Below are 16940 nucleotides of genomic sequence, written 5' to 3' on the forward strand. Positions count from 1 at the left end.
AGTAATGGGAGCGTCCGCCAGAGGGCAACCTTCGACAACATATTATAATTAATTCATACCTGACCGCCATCTTAAGGACATTGGAGAATTACTACAGCATCTTTGGGTCATCAACACTCTTCTCCAGGAGAACACTCCGAATTTTTTTCAAAATCGTCGTGGAGAAATAGAGCAGGGAGTGTAGAGATATCAGACTTAGCGCCTATTTTGAATTCTCCCTCTATGTTGTTATTGTTCTTCAAACAAGAAATTGTAATTATTAAATAATAAAGAAGAGACTTCCCTATGTTGTCACCTCATCCCAATACAAATTCATGCTTACCATTCTCTTCCTAGTTTCCGTAACTTCATCAAAACAAACTCAACCACGCCGTTTCAGGAATTAACAAACTTCCCTATTGACCAAGATAATTGTGATGAGCTAGTCACCCACGTGCGGAGCACCAGGAAGAAGCGAAAGCAAGGAAGTAGAACAAAACCAGGGGACACGGGACCCTCCAGGTGAGAAGTGTAACAGAAGCCGCCAGAAACACACTTTGGACCCCTATTCAGAAGAGTCGTCCTAGCAGCAATTGAGAGACGGTCGGCACGCCTGGGCCCTCACCATCCATTGAATGACAGAGGTGTCATTCCGAAGAGGCCAGGACATCTGGGAGCTGTTGCCCTGAGGTCGAGAGGTTCTTCACTCTCGAACGTGAGGTCCAGGATCGATACCAGACAGAACCACTCAACGGATTGGAGGATAAGGCTTCACCCGATATTTGAAGAGGCTCATCATATCGAAATGGCTGAGGTAAAGTAAAACTCTTTCCTTTCCTAACCTTTGCGTCTCTGTGATCTCTTCTATAAGAAAACATGCATTTCATTTCATTCATCCCCAATTAATTACTTCAGCGCTGTACTACTCAGGTCCCCACGTACTTTCTCTCTTGCCATGCGAAGTGCTATCCCCACATTCTTTCAGTAAAAAACTGATAATTGAGCAAATAACTGTGGTTGTAACTCCACAGTACAGTACAGCAAGACTATATACAGGGTTAGTGAAAAGTATTGGTACAGAACAATAATAACGACATGCGTGGACGGAGGGAAAATAAATGTTACATACAATTAATATTATTGCAAAAACTGCATTGATTTGAAGTGTGGTCACCATGGAAGGTATCTTGAATTCCGCCATATTGCATATCACACAATATTGTTTTAAATGTAAAAGGTTATGATTTTACACTTCAGCTTAGGCTTGAATATTCCCACAAATGAGAAAGTGAACTCATTTTTGAGACATCATCTGTTTGAGACAGAGTGTGCTATGTTTGACATGTATCTAATAGATAAATGTATCATGATAGGGCAGTAACAAAGAGACGCACAGATGGAAGAAAAGCAAATGTTACAATTTGGCATTGGTGTAGAAACTGCGTTAAATGATTTAATGTACATCATGGCAGCTGTCTTGAATTCCGCATATTGTATACCACACAATATTTTTAAATAGAAAGAGGTATCTGTGTCACATAAATTGATGCTAGAATCTTCCTACAAACTACATTTATCGTCCGTTTCAAAAGCATCGGAGTCTACATTATTTATTATTTTCGTAATTTCTCCGGGCGAAAATACGCCACTATCATAAGAACCAGGACTTGCCGCGGTGATATTCATAACCAAAAGCTCAACTAAAAAGAGGAAGTGAATCCTAAGCAAACTACAAGGATGTTGAAAGAACCATAAAACTTCCACTGGCTAATAGAAAAAGGAAAAGAAATATAGTTACTTATTTTTGCCTTTTGAGTACTCATATCATTTCAGGGAATATATACTTGTCACAGCATGTCAATTAAATTACGCAATACGTGACCTGTACGCATGAAGGTGAAAAATATTCGTGAAAGGTAAACAGATGGTACTAGTTGCATGCTGCACGTGTTTTCTAAGTCAACTGCGTGTTCTACTGCCGGAACTAACCTTGATAGGTGCGCCTTGACTGAACGCCTTGTAACAAGAGGGCAACTATAATTACCCATGGATCTCTTGCAGCTATATAGCGAGCTGTGTGCGTTTTGTGTCACTCCGTCTCTGCTCTTGGCTGTGTTTGCGAAAATATTGTTTGCTTTCCATGCTTTGGGGTAAGGGGTAAGACACCTTTGCACACCTTGGGAGAGTGGGAGGGAGTAACATAAAATGATCCTTAGACGACGAATTTATTGTAGAGTTCATAGTTTGAAACAGTGGCATATACTGGTTTAAAGGCATGTGCTACCACTGACCTTGTATATTGTCATTATTATTAATGATAATAATAATAATAACAGTAATACAATAATAAGTATAATCGTCAAAATATACATATCAATGAACAAAAAGTGGTTGATGTGTTTTGTTTGAACTTTTGTTTTGGGACCATTAATGTTTTCAACCGTAAATAAAATTCCATCATACCTTTGCGCAGTTAACTACTCGTGGATTGCATTCGTAAAATGTTAATTTTTACCAATGTCACTTCCCTCAAGAGTCGCCTCTGTTACTGACGTTGGTTGTCATTCCGTACCAAACTTGGCAAAAATTCTGAGTATAGTAACGTACCGCAAAAATGCAGTCTTTATAATTGTTGTTTATTATCGCCACCTAAATCGCAAATTTTCGCGTTGTGTTAACAAGCGATTTTCGGGCCTTTTTGTTGCGGAGAACTTTCGACCCGGGCCCTTGTGATGAGAGGCGTTTTGATTCGGGCCTTTTGACTCGGCCCTTTTGTTGCGGACACCTTTTGACGCAGGCCCGTTTGACTCGGGCCCTTTTGTTTTGGGTTTTCTTTCTGACACGGGCCCGTTTGATGCAGACCCTTTTGACTTGGGTTCTTTTGTCGTGGGGTCCATTTGACCCGGGCACTTTTTATGAGAGGCGTTTTGATTCGGGCCATTTTGTTGCGGAGATCTTTTGACCTGGTCCCTTTTGACTCGGACCTTTTTGTAGCAGGGCCTTTTTGACCCGGGCTCATTTGACGCAGGTTCCTTCTGACTCGGGCAATTTTGTCGCGGGACTCATTAACCCGGCCCTTTTGATGAGTCAAAAGAGGACATTATGCGCAATGCTACGGCATGGTTGCTCAACACTTCAAAAACTGCGTTCCAGAAGTGATTCCAACAATGGCGGAAGCACTGGGAGAAGTGTGTGCATTGCCTAGGGGTCATTTCGATTGGGGCCCTTTTGACCCCTGCCCTTTTGTTGTGGAGCCATTTTGTCCTGGGGTCGTTTTGACTCGGGCCGTTTTGTAGCGAGGCCCTTTTGAATCGGGCCCTTTTGCGATGGGCGTTTTGTTTCGGGCCTTTTTCTTGTGAAGACCTTTTGACCCGGGCCCTTTGAACGTGGGATCGTTTTGACTCGGGCTCTTTTGTAGCGGGGCCGTATTGACTCGGGTCTTTCTGTCTTTGCCCTTTTGTTTGGCCCTTCTGACATGAAACCGTATATATAACGCAGCAGCTTAAATGCTTCGGGCAGGGGCGGGTATGAGTAAGTCGATGATCGATCGATCCAGGGAGCAGTAAAATTAGTTACGCCACGGTTCATATCTCTTTCTTTCTCTTCTTTCAACATCATGTCTGGAGATGAATGTTCTGACTAATAGGCTACAGCGAGGAAAGACGATATACGCTATCAATGATAAATGTTATGACTTTTAACTTAATATATATAGAGAATGAAACGAAAAACTCTATATCGGTCTTTTGCCCCTCCCCTCCCAGTTGGAAAAAGTCCTGCGGGCGTTAGTGATTATGATGTAGCTTAGTTATTGTATTATATTGTTCTATACACGGAATAAATAATTCTGTCTTTTTTTTATAATAATAAGAACCTTATTTACATTTATTACGGCCAAAAGTTTAATGACAGCAAAACATATTCACGTTCAGCGTAATCAGTTTCCATTCTCAAATAATTACAGTGAGGCAAATTAAATAATTCACGCACAGATTTAGGACTTAGAAAAGTGTCCTGCGAACATGTTGTAGTAAATTTCTAAAGAGTAAAAGCGCTAGTATCAGTAATTAGCTCAGTCGGTCCCTATAGTCTATTAGTGAATTATATAAATCTTACAGATGTATCTCTTTCTTTCCCTTCTATCTACATCATATCTAGAGATTAATGTATGGACAAATAGGCTACAGAGGCAATTTTAAAAAGTAAGATCATCTACGCTATGAGTGACAGATGTGTTTAACTTAATATATAAGGCAATAAATTGAAAAACTGAGAATTCAAATCTTTTCAGAGATGACAGTGTACTGATGCTTGAAGTCTGTGTCTTTACTTCCTATACCTACGTTATTTCCTTAGTCAAAAACTCTTCAAAATTAATCACAAATTCTTATGCAAGCATCCCTTCCTTAGAGTACTGCGCGGTCACTTACCCGTCACGGCGATGTAAAGGTACTTTTGACGATGAGGTTACAAACATATTATGTTTTTAATCTCGTTCTTCAAATCAGTTTTAAGTGAAATACATTGAAGTCTTTGCTTCATTATCCAACGGCATGTACTGTGATTTGTCAGAAAGGAGGGGACAATAGAATTTTCGTTACATTATCCTCATTTGTTGCGAATTGAATGGAATTTCGAAAGTAGGGGAACGGAGTCGAGACTCGGACTATGGTCTGCGGTTTACTGTTACGGTGAAATTGGTATTTAAAAGTTTATGTGTTCATGATCCAGGACTAGTTGAGTAACGAATTAGGTATCACACCGGCACGATAAGATGGATACTATTCTCAATTCCTATCCTAGTCCCATATGTTCCTTTTGTTTTATTTTGTTGTCACATAATTATCCACCGAAACTAAATATTGAAAACTGGATTATTTGCAATGGGAAATTACCAGTTACCCTTTTTATTGCGTCTAGAATTAAATGTTAGTATTTAAAACGATTTCGATAAACGCTGTTATCTTCGTCGCTAGATTTCGTTCACTTACTCGCAATTCATTTCTTTCAAGAAGTATTGAAATCTAGAATTGAAATTGGCTTGCCTGTTGGTCTATTCGATAACATGATTAATACTGTGTTGTATTCCCATGGAAAAGATTTGAAACTTGAACACATTATGGTGGTTCGGTTTTCACCTTCCACTGTAGGTCTACGCCTCATATAGCTTCGGTGCTGAAAAGGATAAATAATTCCAACATATACCAAACTACACACTACTGGTTGTAAGTACAGAATATAATTACCATTGTCTTTGACATGGTACAATACACCCATATATCACTATTTCAGTTCTGATGTGACTGATTGAATTTTGATAACTGTAGAGTATGGACTGAAGTTTAATGTGCTATTTTCTATTAGTCTTCTGCTACGGCAGCAGATATTTGCCACCTGACTATAAGCTTCTGTATTCTGGAAGCACATGATTTTTCTTTGCCAGTCCCTGAAATTTCGTTATAATTCTAGATCTTCAAGTTAAACTCTTCCGAAGAATTGTAATGAAATACGCTTATTATCGAAACGAGCCGAGACTTTTACCCTTTATTCCTGTTGGTAGAGGGCTCTTCTGTCCAATAAGATTTCCTTCATTGGATCAAATATGTAGAAGTTAGGCGAAGACAAGTTAAGTCTGTATGACTGATGTGGCCAACTCCTATGGAATTACTTTAGAGTGCGTTTGTTTCATCTTGGGACGCTTCCCGCCTATAGGGTGGATTTGTTTGCAAACGCATTGTTGTCACACCACGGTTAAGTTGATAGTTACAATACACTAGGAAATACAGCAAAACGCGACCACTTACAAATCACAGTAGCACACCTATTCGCGTGTGGCAACTGAGCACTTCAAATACCCGCCAAATAGCAATGACCTCAGTTGATGAGCTGACTGACAAATAACGTCACCTTTACGACAAGAGCAATAAGACGTCTATTGGATTGAAACGTTCACGTGAGTGCTAGCAGAAAATTCTTTAAAGGAAAACCAAGTGCACTAGCGGGAAGTGTGAAAAGATAAAACAAACCTACTCTAATATCTTACAACGTTTTGGCTACTATATGTCGACGGCTGGTTAATCGGTCCGATAATTTGAATGACATAATGAGAGAATTGCTGATACTTGAACCTTTCAACACCAGATGTATGTTCACTTTGAACTAGTTATTAAAGTCTATAACAGATGTGTTTGAGCTATATGGATAATTAAGAGACGCGCCTCATAGCATACATAAGTAGATATGAATGTCCTTAATTACTTTCTGTCAATACTAAGTTCAATAGAATGAGTCAAAAGTGGTTAAACACCCTCATAATCTCGAATAGAGTTACTTTGTGTGATGTGTTAAAATAAAAATAGCGAATATTGGCTAATCTTATATTTCAAGATTATAATGATATCAGAAAAAAGACAAGTTACCATAATCGAATCCCACGAAGTAATTTAAATACATATATCTCATTCTCTTTTTATCTCTTTGTTATCTCATTTATTTTTATTAGCTCTTTATTTTGACAAGTAACAGAAGTGAACAGAAGCATTAAGCTTATACAGAAACCTGAACATTAATTGGGTGGAATAAACGTCAAAGCTCTTATTTCTGCATTTGAGAGAATGCGATGAGTCACAAATACCTTATTTTTTGGTTCCCCCTCACGTGAAGGAAACAAGAACCATAACTGTTCTGTTGTTACTCCTAGAAGCTTTTAAGTCTTCGCGTCCTTGTATCACATATAGTGACAACAATGTGAATGTCAGCATTAATGCTCGCAGTCACTAATCTTCAGGACTTGAACCAGTGTTTCCGATTCAACTACGTTATGTGTGAGATAAAAGGAAATCGGTTGTCTCCACCTACTTCACAGTCCCTTAATCATGAATAGAAGACGTATCTGTACAGTCTGTACGACAGAAGCGGTCATTATTGACAAAAAAATAATATTCTTTATTTTATGTATGAAATCTGTAACCAATATTAATCATTTATCGTTAGATTACAAGCCTATTTCTACAATTATACAAGTTTGTAGATAGGTGCATGTATTGTGTTTGTCACTGCTTACAAAACTAAGCGTAATGGGCTTTACCCCATATGAATGATATTCTTATTTAGCTATTCCGGGTTATCGACGTGGAAACCAGGAACTAGCAAGAAGGTAGCTCCAGATAATTAACTTGAGGAGCTATAGGTCTACTTTGAATATTAATCTGACTGTGTACCAGAATATTGCTAGACTTATGACTCATCCTTATACAAAAATTGAGAACAAAAAGTAATTCTTGGTTTATACATTTTTGTTACCGTTGCCTCTAATGGAAATTGATGGTTTGCTTTCTTTCGTGTTTATTTCCATGATTTTCTATCCTTTGCTGAGTTAAAAGTGTGTAGTATTTTGTACGCTATACATCTTATAAATATTTGAGTATATACATTTGTTTGTGGAATGTACAGATTTGTATCCTATTTAATGGGATTTGTATTTGTATTACAATCTTATTTCCACTTTAAAATTATCAGTACTTAACTGGATGTCGTGGAAAACGTAGACAAATTTATAAAGTTTTTGTATCTGTAAATTGAAGAATGAAAAATAAAAGAAAGAATAAGGCGGAAATAGTAAAATTATGATTGCTCTTTTAAGTTGCATTGTAATTATGTAATAAGTGCATAGTACTAATGTTAAATAAAAGGAACTGCAGTAATTATGATTCTTATTTACAATCGTCAATTTCTCCTAATCATGATTTACTTCTGTTATACAAATACTAGAGCTCCATCACTACGGACTCAGGAGCTTCATTGCGTAATAATGTCCACAGAATTTGCGGATTCCAAAGCAACGCAAAAGTAATTATTACATCTATGTAGATTTTCGCAAGTTGAATGTTATCTTAAATTATTCTGGCAGAAATGTCCGCGCCAAGACATGCAATCATGATGAGATGAGTATTAATGGTGAGGAAACGGAAGAATCCTGAGAACATTCTTGCACGCGGTGTTTGTTCACCAAAAAGTTAACTTGGCGCGAACTGGAATGCAGTCTTGGGAAGTAACGTAACGCAAGCAATGCGTTACTTGTAACGCGTTACTTTTTAAGTAACGTTTCCTAGTAACGCGTTACATTTTTCCAAAGTAACTGTAACGGTAACGCGTTACAAATTTTTAAGTAACGTACCTAGTTTCCGTTAGTTTTTTTCGCGTTACATTTCGGATGATTAACTACAATATATGTATATTTTTTTCGGAAACAAATGTTTCTTTCCTGTAAGTATATTTCTCAGAATGGAACAATGGAGCATGAAAGATGTCAGTGACCGACGATTCCTGCATTGTTCGCCTTTTCCCGTTTCGCCTTAAGACCTCTAGCAATGAAATTTGCATCTAAAACTGTTATCACTTTCCATCCTAATGTAAGGCGGAACGGGAAATCTCGATGTGCATTTCCCCGTTTCGCTTTACAAATTTTATGTTGGTAGGCTTGCAAATACATGCATAGATACAATTTCATTCATTTATCTATATAACAAAATATAGTGCCACTTGCTGTTTCTGGAAGATGAGGACAGCCTCAGGAATATCACGTGTAATGATTGCAAGCACCAGCTCCAAATCAATACATTCAGTGAGTGAACTACGAGTGCAATGGTACTGGTAGTCTATTTTACTTTGATTGATGTTGTTTTTATAAAGATATATTTTAAGATATATTAAGCTATTTTAAGATATATTTAAGATATTTTAAGATATATTTTATAAAGATTATAAAGGAAAATATTTTACCGTTCGAACATTTGGAAGGAATATTTTTTCTTAAAAGCTGAAGATAATGGTGAACAGAATTTAAAAGTAAAGTGGTGCCCCGGCGGGAAGTATTTAAAATCAACTAGGGTGCCACAATTAACGACATACAGTAAGGGGTTAATACGAATAAACTGTGTTCTGATGAGCAGGTCTACTTTATTGATGTAATGTTGCTGGTATTTAATATTAGAGTTATTTTAGATCAGTTTCCGTATCCTAAAGTCCCGTAAATTATAGAGTTTGGAATAACTAGCTTTAAAAAGCATGTATCGATTTTAGAGTTATTGGCAAGTTTTGATTCACCCCCAGTTCACGTGTTCTCATTTTGTCAGTTGTAGTGTAATGTTTCTCTATATTCTGTATCTTTAATTTTACATAGTAACATTGTTACTACTATATAATTAGTTTAGCAGAATAATAAGAAGCAACCATTTTTTCTAACGCATAGGGATGGGCACGAGTCAAGCTAAAACTCGACTCCAATCCAAGTCGAGTTTTGAGTCGAGCTCCGAGCCGATTCACTGTTTTTGGCGTTGAGTTTCTAGTCGAGTCGAGTTTGATAAATGGCTCGCTCGTTTAAACTCGTTTTGAAATCATGGGCTGATTACACTGGGAAGCGAAAGCCATGAGAAATGTAAGCTAAGCAGAAATATGGAATACTTCTAGTGTTGCTCACGAGAGGGGACACTGCTCGCATCTCGTCTCGAATCGATAGCGAGACTACAAGAGATTTTTATAACAATCTTAGCTCGGCTCGGCTTAACTGAGCCGATGGCTCGAGCCGGCTCGCTTGGGGTGAACCATCGGCTCGAGCTGGCTTGGTTGGGTTGAGCCATCTGCTCGGTTCGACTCAACTGAGCGAAGGACTCTAGCCGACTCGGTTGGGTGAGCTGTTAGCTCGTCTCACTTCTCGGTTTGAGTCGATAGTGAATGAGCTGTGAGCCGAGTTGCTCGAGTCCTTGACAATTCTAAACCCGGGCCGAAAAGTTTTGAAGATATTTGGCCAGTGCCCTATAACTTTTAACAATGATTGGCTCGAACCCGAATACTCAACCTAGACCCTCAACCCAAATTCAGATGCTCGTGAACAATGTCCTTTACTCCTAGACTTCACGACTACCGAGGTTGGCAATCAACTACTTTTTTAGTATTCAGACCGCCTATCTTTCATGTTCATACACACTGTTAATATAATAATAATAATAATAATAATAATAATAATAATAATAATAATAATAATAATAATAATAATAATAATAATAATAATTTAAAAGATGTAGTAGTAGTAGTACAATTGATAATAATTATATTGTCTATGTAAGATACTTGAAGAGAGTACTCGAAACTATACACCAGATTTGGCTCGACTCGACTCGAAACTCGACCCGAATTCGAGTCGAGTTGGAGGAAAGTTTTCAAGCCAAGTTCTCGGATCGAGCTCAAAGATGTCTGTCTCCAGTCGAATCGAGTTTCAAAGAGAACTTAGTCGAACTCACTCGTGCCCATCCCTACGAGTAACGCAGTATGGCATATTAGTTAATGTTACATTACATTAAAATGTTCATATAGCTGTCAAGTAAAAATTTGTCCTTGCATTTACATAATCGATTCAGAACGTGCAATAATAATAATAATAATAATAATAATAATAATAATAATAATAATAATAATAATAATAAGAAGAAGAAGAAGAAGAAGAAGAAGAAGAAAATAATAGCGGTAGTAATAGTAGTACGGCAAACTGAAGTAATAAGATTTTTTCACATACTCAAAGTTTCGGACCTAAAACTAACGCGTTACTTTCGAAGTAAAGTAACAGTTACATTTTTGAGGCAAGTAACGCGTTACTAACGCGTTACATGTTAGAGAATGTAAAGTAACTTGTAACGCGTTACATTTTTACAAGTAACTTACCCAACACTGCTGGAATCGAACCAGAGATCCATGCACTAGACGTGAACGCTTTACCATCGCGCTTCCCGGTAAGTTTTCAACACATTTAACATTTTTTGTCAAGCTTTGTTAGGAAATTTATTGATTTCTCACTTAGGGAGAGAGAATAAGACAAAATCTACAACGATTACTTTTTAAGCAAACAGAGAAATTTAAAATAAATAAACAGTCCTGCGAGCTGGGAATGTAAAGACCACTGGCACAAATCCCGGGGGAATAAGAGGGACATGTCCTCTCCAATCTTAAAACTGAGGGGGGCTGTCTCCCAATAATCTGATTTGAAATGTGTTTTTCGGTTAGAAATGTGATGATTTGTGTCTGATTGCCACAAAGGAAGTGCAATGAAATTGATGTCTCCCCAGAATAAGCCTCAAATCTGCCGGCCTCCCAATGTTGAAGGCAACTCTGCTCCCCTGATCCTCCACAGCATTGTTTTTCAACTTCATAAATATTTTGAACCTCGCTTAGAAAAAAATATGGGAACTGTCTTTCCCGCCCCACCCACCCTATATTGAAGACAGATTTGCGCCGCTGGTAAAGACACCTGTGTTATACGCAAGAAGAGCAATACAATGCACTCAAACAAGATATAAGAGAATTTTAAATGAAATTTTAATAAATGTATATATTTAGAACTAAAGTATTAATAGTTACCTAACATTAATTAAAGTTAAATAGCTATAATTACCTTCTAGCAGCCTTAATTTGGAAATTTTTAGTTTTACTATGATTCCGATCGAAAGCGGGATAGTATTATATTTTAATTGTGTTTATTGCGTATATATATATATATATATATATATATATATATATATATATATATATATATATATATATATATATATATATATATATATATATATATATATTCGTACTTAAAGCATAGAGTGAAAAAAGTGTCTCCAATTTCTAAATAGATAAAATTATACGAATATGGTACACATAACCACATTTCAACTCTTATTAATATGACCTTCGATTAAAATAATCGGATGAATAAAGATAGGAAATTAGGACTACTAGAAGAACATCATATTTGCATTTTGAATTTAATAGCAAATATTATTTATAAACTACGTCAAGGTGCTGTATGGATACACTGATAATGTTGGTAACTAGTCTATGCCTATGGATCTACTGCTTATATTGGTGAATTTTTTAGGTGGATATTGTGCTGCCAAAATGTCTTGAGCCGTGGCAAAAATGCGAACTAAAGCTCACACCCCGACACACCCACGCGTTGAGCCAATAAGGGTCCCGCTGTTGCTAAGCGAAAGAATCTTAGCGGAAGGGGGTGGAATTCCTTCAGCCGATAGCAGCGCCTGGAACGGAAGAGTAAGTGTCAAGTCAATGTGGTATATCTTTAGTTACACTGCTGGTGAGTAGGTACATTATTCTGCCAGCGAGAGTAAATGTCGCTGCAAGGGCGACGAACTTGATACGCATGTTTTTCCATGTAGTTTCCAATCTTGCCATTAGGCTATGTAATCTGTGATTCATAGTGAGTATTATAGATATTAAGGTGGATCACCACCCGGAAGTCAGTGCATATTTTAGCTTATTTCGTTAACTATTGCGCAATGAAACGTTTCATATTATAAATATTGTACTGTAAGATAGAGTTATGTTTCAGCTACCACACAGGACACTTATTTATTTGGTTGTGTCTTCTCATACCGAAAAAGGTAACAAATAAAAGAAAATATTTGATTCGTTTTACAATGAGCACAAGATGGCACTTACTGTTAGATCTGAAATCAAAGTATAGGAGCTTAGAAGGTATAAATTTTTATTAAAATCAGGGGTGAGGGGGTGGGAGGAAATGATTTTGAGCCGACTTGTAATTGCAGTTTGTTAACGTTAAAGTTTCGAAATTCAAAGGGATTAAGATGTGATTTCCCATTGAAGGCTGTGTTGGAGATGAAACCAATAACCAGGCCTTTAGGAACATTACCCAAGAAGAGATTATCAATGTTGTAAGACTTTACTTGTGCAGGTATAGTATAAGATCTTGTCTCCACTCTCGTCAGAGGTAACTTGACCGTTTCCGAACCCAGTCATGTATTTAATTGCATAGCTAAATCTGCAGCTACATCAATACGTCTACATGAAGAATAACTTCCTCAAGTGCAACTTTATAACTTGTATTTTCAGGAGACATTAAGCAACAATTATCTTTACTACGGCGTAGTTTTACATGTAAATTTACTTTGTTAGGGAGCATACGATCTAAACTTACAATATCAGTATGAAGACGTCCATACATTTCAAAAGATTTACTATTTTTCACCTTATTAGCACGTTTTTGAAAACCAGCATTTGTATTATCTAATTTATTAAAATGTTTTGCACTATCTTTATGCCACATGACACATGCTAAATGTGTTTCAGAAGCATCATAAGACTAATTTAATAATGATTCAATATATGCACGATAAGGATAACATCCTGATGAAGAACTAATTAATTTATCATTTAACGAAATATCAATTTGACTAAATAAAGAATGTAAGAAATTATTTCCTGGTGCAACAGTATCATCTTGAGTTAAAGTTGTATCATCAGCTTTAGTAATTTTACAGCGTACATAAAGATATAGATATGCAGGATGAATAAATTCTCCTGTTTCTCCCGGAATAACAAATTCAATAGGTCCTTCTGAGGTTAATGTAAAAATAGGACGATATTCAGCATTTGTAGTTGCTTCAATAGCTGTTTGTGTCATTGGTATAGAAAAGAAATCAAATTCATTGGTGCAACATTCAAAACTACTTGAATTTAGTAGCACCATTATGAAAAGATGTCGTGTATATGCTGACGTTTTGTTGGTGGTCCAAACTTTACAACTACAGCAGCTTTCCTCTTGCGTGACCGTCTCTTGCCGCTACCAGTTAGCAACTGTCCAACTTTATTAATTGCTTTTGTCCTTAAACTATCATCAGCTTCTTTTACACGCGCACCAACAGATTCTTTAAATGGTCGATTTTCTAATACATAACCCGCAACTTGCATAAGGGTTTGTAATGCCAGACGTCCTACAGTTTTTCCACCTTGTTTAAGAAATGGTAAAGCAAACCGAAATAATCCTTTAAAGAAACTACCTATACCATGTCCCCTTTGATATACAGGTCCTGAAAAATATGGTATTCCACGTCCACGGTGATAAGTAAAACGTCTTGCTCTCATCTTTTACTATTATTATTTAGCAGATGCAGGAGAGCGTTTAAAATGTAGTGTTACGGTCAGTATCCCAGAACGAAATGGCAAATTTCGCCCTGCATGATCTTTTAATAGTATTTCAATTGTGTTAAAACAAAATTTTGCAAGTGGCATATAATGAATATCTTCAAAGGTAATTGTTTGAACTTTTCCGTATTTAATATCAGAGATTTTTGCTATACGTAATAATGGTGCTTTTGTATCACCTAAAAATTGATATTGTATAATATCTGTATAAATAAAAATTTGATGTGGATGTCCGACATCTAGGTATGGTTGTTTGAATCCACGAGATTCTTTAACAAGATCTGATTTTACGGAAAAACCTAATTGTAAAGCTAATGTAGACGACAATGTAACTGATTCTACACGTTCATCACATTCAACATGTACAACATTTGAAAAACTGAAACTTATAAAACTTGATATTGCGTCTAATTCCTCTAGTAAATGATGAATGGATGGATAATATCCAACAAGAATTTTACTTTTCATAGGAACACCATTTTAAAATTTGTACCATATAACATTTTCACCTTCGGTAACATTATAACAGGTTAATGGAATATGTACTTCACTTAATCCTACATGCCAATGGGATTCTGATAAACGAATATTATTTTTTAATTGATTAATAAAATGTGTTGGACTATTTGTAGGATATACATATGCACTAGCATTTGAATCTAATGTAATGTAAAAACTATCATCAATACTTTCAGAAATCATTTTCGTTTAAAGTGAAGTGTTAGGTTTGAAGTTCCAAAACGAAATGGTAATTATAACCCGTGTTCGTCTTTTAAGTTTATTTCTATCGTATCAAAATATTTCTTTTCAAGTTTAACATAATGCGGTGTGTGAAAAAAAATTTTACATGACCGTGTTGCACATTATTTACACTAAGTTTTCGAATTAATGGTCCTATATTTTGTTGTTGTTTTACAATATCAATGCAAACATTAATTGTATTGGGTATATTATAATGTAAATCACATCGAAATTTTCCACGTGCTAATATTAAATCAACATTTCTAACTTTTGTGTATATAACATTTTTAACATCAAGCGTATTTTCATTACTAAATCCAAAAATGTGTTGTAGTCCTGGTGTAACACCATAATTTCAAAGAATGTTTAATAACAATTTGATTTTTATTTTGTAAATAGTGTAATATACGAACATTTTCAGGAATCAACTGTAGAATAGATTCAATTGAGGAATAATATCCCTGTTATTGGAACATGATGGCGTTCAACTTTATCATCGATAACACTAGTAATTATAATTTCTTCATTTTCACCAACATTGTAAAAACTCCACGGAATATTAATTTGTGTTAATGCAACACCCCATTCCCCATCACTTAAATCAATAGGTTGTGCCAATTTAACTCGAAACGATGATGTGGTATTATTATCAAAAAATTGCTACTTGCATTTGAAGGCAGAGTAACGTAAAAGTCGTGTGTAAAGTTCGAATTCATTTTGCAGACTAAATAGAATCTAATCTAATCCACGAATTTAATCTTGATGGATATCCTAACCATTTTACATCCATCAATCCATTTTTACGTTTCAATACTTTTTCAATGAGATTTGTTTTCTTTGAATTTATAATTACTTTTTGTAATTCTTGTGCATAAAATATTTCTTTAATTTCTTCACCATTCCAATCTTTTAATTTGTAAGCGACCGGATCTCACTTAAAACATTTGTCAACAATAAATATTTCTTGTGACCATTTAGGTAAATATCCTTTTTCTAATACATGTTTATACTTAATAACACGAACATAATCACCCGGACTAAATTTACAAGTTATATTCTTTTTATTTCCATATGTTTCCACACTTGATTCACATTGGAACCATTTACTTGTGCAGATGCCATTTTAATACTTGAATGGTATGATTGATTATATTTTTTTACAATTTGATCTAATACATTAACATAACGATAAGTATTCGTTGCAGTAAAATAACGATACAATCTTTCTTTTAATGTACTTATAAAACGTTCTACTAACGCACATTTAATTTCGGAATGAACACTATAATGATTAATTTCATATTCTTTAAACAATTGTTTTACATTACTATTATAAAATTCACCACCTAAATCTGTTTGTACGTTTAACATAGATAACTTGAAATTTTTAAAAAATTTTGTTAATGCTTTTACCATTTCAGGACCTTTCTTTGTTTTCAAGGGAACACAATATGCATAACGTAAAAAATATCAATACAACATAATATATATTGATAATTATTATTATACTTTGCAATATTTTGCATATCTGCTAAATCCATTTGTAATGTTTCATTTGGTGCACTAACATAACACTTTTCACGTTCAAAAATTTTACGAGCTGGTGCATGTAATGTATAAGCATCTTGAGAAGCTAACTATTTTTAGTTTTCTTTTTAGATAACTTGTATCTAACTTATGATTTTGTATTACGTTGTAATGTTTGTATACTTGATAAAGAATCAGGATTTGAATAATCATAATATTTTTTTGATAACTTCGCCACTTTACATACTATATTCTTTCCAGTGATTAAATAAATTAGCTACTACCGCAGGACTAGGAAATTTTCTTTCTTTACTAATACGTTGTCTACTACTATTACTATTCACTTTTGATGCTGGTGTGCTAATAGGTCTACCAATAATTTTTTTAGGAACATTATGATTTAATAAATTTTTAAATTCATGAATACCTATATGATTTCTTGAATATTTTCTTGTACGAACATCATTTACTAAATCTATAATATTTGAACCTGGTATTGTTTTTCCATGAACACGTACAGTACCAGATTTATCCCACTGAATTTTATCAGAACTTGTCAGCTGTTTTAATAATAGATCTGTTTTCCTACAAAGTGTTTTCCCTACTGATTATAAAATGTCTTATACAAATGGTAAAATAGAAGTATTGCTATCTTCTTTGGAAGCTGATGATTATTATTATTATTATTATTA

Source organism: Thermobia domestica, chromosome 5 (assembly GCF_964235325.1).
Source record: "Thermobia domestica chromosome 5, izTheDome1.hap1.1, whole genome shotgun sequence".
NCBI classification, from domain to species: Eukaryota; Metazoa; Arthropoda; class Insecta; order Zygentoma; family Lepismatidae; genus Thermobia; species Thermobia domestica.